Here is a 6,011-nt window from a genome sequence, read left to right as displayed (position 1 = left end):
ATCTGTCTGCATTTCTTCTGGGGACCCTTATACGTACTGTACCCCTCTCTGCATTTCCTCTGTGGGAGATGTGGCTCTAGAGGCAGTTTGGAAGCCCTATTGAGGGAGGCTGCAGCTTTCCATTGAAGAGTCTCTCCCAGGAGAAGGGGGCATGGAAGTCACTTGGGAGGTAAATTTCAAAAAGGCAGCATTCTTTAACCTGCCCGAGAGGAAGCCTTGCTGACTTTGGTGGACTTTCCTCAAAATAGGCATACAAGATTGCCTTGTGAAGGGGCTCAGAGAAGAACATTCTGTAACTTGGGTCATCACACAACGTTTAGAAAAACTTTTTTCTAGATACTTTCCCATGTTTAAATAGACCCTCAAAAATAGAGAGGCTCTATTCTCAGCCCTTTAATGTGGGAAATATTGGGCTATAGCAGGGGTCAGCAACCCATGGCTCTGGAGCCTCTTTCATCCCTCTACTGCGGCTCCCTGTTGCCAGTCAGCTCCACAATTGATTGGGCTTTCGGTTAGGACCGGTAGAGGAAAAAGGATGTCGCACTAGGAGGAGACTATGGTGCGGTCTTCCGGTCAGCTCCAGAATTGAATGATGGTTAGGACCTTTGGGGCTCTTTGAGTGTTTAAGGTTGCCGACCCCTGGGCTATAGTAATGAAATCTTAAACCCTAATAGCATTTTCCTTCCCTCCAGCGATGCAGCACGCACAATCCCGGGAGGCAAACACTGTTCCATTGATTAATACTTCTCACTGTTAGGAAATCCCTCATTTCCAGGTTGGATCTCCCACCGGTGAGCTTCCTCCCTTTGTTTCTTGTCCTGCCTTCATGTCCTTTGGAAAATAAATTAACCTGGGTCCTCCCTGGGTCAGCCCTTTATGCATTGAAAGACTGCTACCTTAAGCTTACTTTGTTGTTAAGCTGAACATACCTAGTTCCTTAAGCCTCACCAATGCCATATAGACTAATATGATGACTTCCTGTGATCTTGGTGCTGTTCCTCTTATTGATCTAAACTAGGACTGTATTGGCTTTTTTGGCAGCTGTGGTACACTACTGGCTCATATTCCACTCCACCTCATATTCCATAGAATGAGTGGAAACTGATCAAGGAGAGAAGCAACTTAGAACTAAGGAGAAATTTCCTGACAGTTAGAACAATTAATAAGTGGAACAACTTGCATCCAGAAGTTGTGCATGCTCCAACACTGGAAGTTTTAAAGAAGAGGTTGGATAACCATTTGTCTGAAATGGTGTAGGGTTTCCTGCCTGGGCAGGGGGTTGGACTAGAAGACCTCCAAGGTCCAATTCTCATAAAAGGACCCAAACAGAATAGAGACCATATAAAAGCATGTAGTGTGGATAAAGCTTTAACAATCATAAGACATTTACTAATGAAGGAATCCATACACGGTAGGGTGGGGGACTATATATTATATGGAGCTGGTGTAATTTTATTGGGAAAGAACATCTTACTCATGAAAGGATTCACTTGTGCAGGAAACCTGAATGGACAAAGAAAGGCCTCCAAGTAGAAACCCTTATCTGACTCACCAGTAAAGGATCCACACGGGAGAAATCATGTGTCGAAAGGGTAAATTCAGGAAGGACACCATAATCCTCATAAAATAATGCCCACAAAGGAAACTAAATCCATTGAAGGAGACTCTGAACAATACTGTTCCCAAATATTTGAATTCATTTAGAGCAGCTAGGTTTTCCTTTGCCTATTTTCACCTGCATCTCCCACCCCATTCTGTGGAAACAGGGATGCAAAATAGGAATTGAGCCCTTCGGTTTCCTGCCTTCTGCCCATTGCCATTTCACTTTCTTTTCCAACCAGAAGAGTAATGGCTTCCTTGACTTCCCTCTTAATTTACCTAAACACCACTATATAAAACAGAATTTACATGCATTTATCAAATTTAGAAAGCATTTCAACCTGCAGAATTCTGTTAATTCCCAGAAAATACTGCTCGTATTCTTTTCTTTCCTCTTAAGGCTTAGCTAAATAAGTCTTCTCATTTCCCTTTGTTAACTCCTGAGCAGAAGGAAAAGGAGTGAGATCAGCTCCAGAAACATAACCTTTTTTTTTATTGAAAAGTTTTAAAAAATTTTACACATATTTTCCCTTCCCTCCTCCCCCCTCCTGCCCCAACCCTCCCCCCCGGACTTCCCAGAGCAAATACAGGATATAGCATTTAACAAACATATAAAAAAAACATAAGCTAACTATAGATTTATCTCCCTTTTGCACTTTAACTCCCCTTGTTTATATCTGAATATAACTATTTAAACCAATTATTGCTTGAAAGTAATCAATTCAACTTCATTCTTATCCATTCTCCAAAAATAAACAAGTCGTCTTTCTTCCAGCATTGCACAATCAGAGCCCAATTACAATTAACCATCACATCTCCAATCCTTACATATATTAACACATTAACAAAATATTTTAACCAATCTCAAATAAATTATATTGTAAAACCTTATTTTTACTTTTTACCCCATAAACTTATATTGATTCTTCCTGGATTTTACAGCCAATTTTTTTTTTTAATCCAACCACCTTGAACAATGCTGGGTGTTAACAGCTTTATCGAGAGTTAACTTTCACTTTCACACCCTATTTAGCACAAGCGCCATTTTCTTCACTCCTTTAAGCAGCTTCAAAAAGTAGCAATTTAAGCGTGGAATTAAGGGTTTGTTACTTGCGATTGTCTGCTCTCCTGTCTTCACTCCGCCTGCATAGATAATCAACTTAGATCTCAGTAAAGATTGCAGAAGTGGTCGCGACGTTTTTTTCTGCTTAAAGCAGAAGTGCCCTGGATCTCGGAGTTTCACCGGACTTCCTGGGGAGCTCTCACCCTCCAAGCCCCCAAAACTATTTCAGGGGCTTTCGGGGAGCTCTACCCCCATCCGATTACTCTCCTTTCCCTCTTCTCCCGGGGGAAAGGTTTTCCAGCCGCCGGACAGCTGATTTGCGCTGTCAGAGCGGCTTTACAAGATCACAGGGCTGGCGCTCCAAGAGAGAGCGTCCAGCAACGTCGGTGGTGCCACCGGAAGTTTAAGATAACCTTTTTTGAGTAGTCGCCAAGGCAATTATTCCATACAATTTTAGTTTCCCACATATTTTGGAGAAAAACCTCTTTATATTCTTACAGTCCTAGAACCTTACTAATAAACTTTTATGACCTGTAATTCTACAGCCTCCTTTCATGTATTCGTTTTTCATTATCTCATCCTGTCATCATCAGCTATACTGATCCCTATATTTAAGTCTATGAAGGGGAACAAAACCACATTGAGGTTAATTTCTGTGTTTTTTTTTAGGTAGCTCACCCCTTGAAAAAAGATGAACTCAATAAGAATCCCCCCAGCCAGGAAAGACAAACTCAATTTCATTGAGGGCCGCATCAGGGTTGTGTTTGACCTTTGGGGGCTGGGGTGGGCATGGCCAGCTCGATGTGTCTCTTATTTGGGGTGCCTGTTGGTGCCAGCAAAAACAGATTCCTGAGCTCCATTTTCAGCTGCCATTGCCTTCTGCAACCCTCTGCCCGCGAAAATGGAGCTTAGGAGAGCCGCACACAGCCTTCATGAGTTCTGTTTTCGCTGACAGAAGCACCACAGGCCGGTCCTTCACTGTTTCCAGGGCAACCCCACAAGCCAGATCCATCCCCCGGGCCTTAGGTTTGTCACCCCTGCCATTGAATTACCCAATTAGTTTCACTCATTCAGTTTTCAAGATTTTTCTGGGAATGCAAATGAAGGGTTGGAAGAGTTGGATTTTTCTTAATATTTTTAAAATGTCTTTTGAAAACCAGTTAATAAAAGCTATGAAGTGAAACATAATAATTGTATAAGAACTCATTCAGAAATATGCCATATCCTCTTAAAATAAATCACATGAAGGACAGATTTGATGAATGTATTTTATTTTTCTTTATGTACACTGAGAGCATATGCATCAAAGGCAAATTCCTTGTGTGTCCAATCACACTTGGCCAATAAAGAATTCTGTTCTGTTCTGTTCTGTGCTTTTAAAACAGCATGGAGGAGGTGAAAGGCGGGCTTCCCACTTTTAAGGACTGTGTGGATCTATGGGGCATATGCTTATCATAGAAGAAAATATTCTATAGTCTTTTGAAAGCTCTGTCTTCTGTTTTGGAAGTAAGAAAGAATACATAACAGGATTATCTGCTGGGAAAGATTTTCTCTCTTTCTCACAGTTTCACCCAGTGATTATGGCCAACAATACAGAGCCCCGTATTTCAGTCCAGCTAGGGGGACAAGCCCACTTTAGGGGGACAATTTTTTTTGAAGTAGTGCAGCCACTTGAAACCAGATCAACTCTTCAAGGATCAAGAAGCCAGGAAAGATCAAGCAGAAAAAGTCAAGATTTCAACATAGCAGTGTTGGGAGAAAACATCAATCTGGTTCAGTTCCAAGACGGGAGAGAGGCCCTGGAAATAAAATGGAGGCTAGCTGCTTAGGAAAGAAGGTCTGTTTATTCATGAGCAGATCCACAACATGCAGTTCTGGGACAGCTGACCAAATGGCTGAAAGTGTGGATTGATCTTTATAGGTTTCTGGGGTTCCGTGTTCAAAATGCTTCAGTGGGTGGTGCAATGTAGTGAGCCTGGTGTTCTTTTGCTATCCTAATGGTCGTGGGTTAATTCTATTATGTCCTAAAAGGTCACCTCCTGTCCTTAGAATTTGGGTGGGGGAATGCAAATTACCCATCACTCATGAAGGTGAGTGGTGCAGTGACCTAGAGGCGGAGTTCTCGCCTTACAATCAGGAGGCTGTGAGTTCGATCCTAAGTAGCGGCAGATATTTCTCTCTCTTGGCACAATGAGTAAATATGTGCTGAGAACTCTGCATTGGTGACAGGAAAGGCATCTGGCCAGTAACCACTCAGCTCCATTCAGTTGCCCCGACACTACTCCAATGCAAGGGATTATGGGTCATTAAAAGATGAACAAACAGAAGGAGGAGTTGACCAAGAGAACAAATATACAGAAAGTGAAGAAAATGAAATACTTAGGAATTTATATAACCGCAAGATGCACTTCAATGAAAGAAGATAATTAATGAATCACATAAAAGATGATTTGGAGAGAGGGAGAAATTTGAGGCTCTCTTTAATGGGAAGAATAGCTGCGATCAAGATGAACATCCTACCGAAATTACTCTTCTTGTTTCAGAATATTCCTATAAAATTAGATTAAAAGTATTTTGGAAAATTGAATAAAATGACATTGGACTACATTTGGTAAGGGAAGAAACCAAGGATTAAATTTAAACTTCTACAAGAAAATAAAGAAAGAGGAGGGTTTGGCATATCAGATTGGGAGTTCTATCATCAAGCAGCAACACTCACCTGGGTAACAGAATGGATAAATTTAAGAAGATTGTTAACATTAGAGGGCCACGACTTACATCTAGGATGACACCCATTTTTGTGGTACGGGAAACAAGTAGCACACCAATATTTTCAAAGACGTTTTATAAGGCAGGCATTATTGGAGACATGGAATAAATTCAAACAGCAGAATTACAAGAAGGTTCCGAGTTGGTTATCCAAATTAGAAGCATTAGTGCACCCAAATCTTATCAATCAAGGAAAATATGTCACCTATAAGGATATAATAAATGAAGAAGGGGATATGAAATTGAGGCAAGAATTAGAACAAGGGGTAGAATTGGAGTGGTGGTCCTATTTACAAATCCAGTCACGTTACTTGAAAGACATGAAAGAGCGGGGTATTAATAGGGAATCAATGACAATAGATATCTTTTTGGGGACGAATGATAAATTGGTAAAGAAAATTTATAAATTCTTATTGGATTATAAAATGGAGGAAGAGCAGGTCAATGAAACGATGGTGGCATAGGCAATAAATTTTGGGTACAATATACAATTGGAAAAATGGCAAGAATTATGGGGGGAGAAGGAAGATAAAATTGGCAATACCGTATAAAGAAAATTTATATAAAATTTTCTACAGGT

This window comes from Pantherophis guttatus, chromosome 2, assembly GCF_059756535.1.
Source record: "Pantherophis guttatus breed Tessera chromosome 2, ASM5975653v1, whole genome shotgun sequence".
Lineage (NCBI taxonomy): Eukaryota > Metazoa > Chordata > Lepidosauria > Squamata > Colubridae > Pantherophis > Pantherophis guttatus.
Note: the sequence above shows the minus strand (reverse complement) of the source record.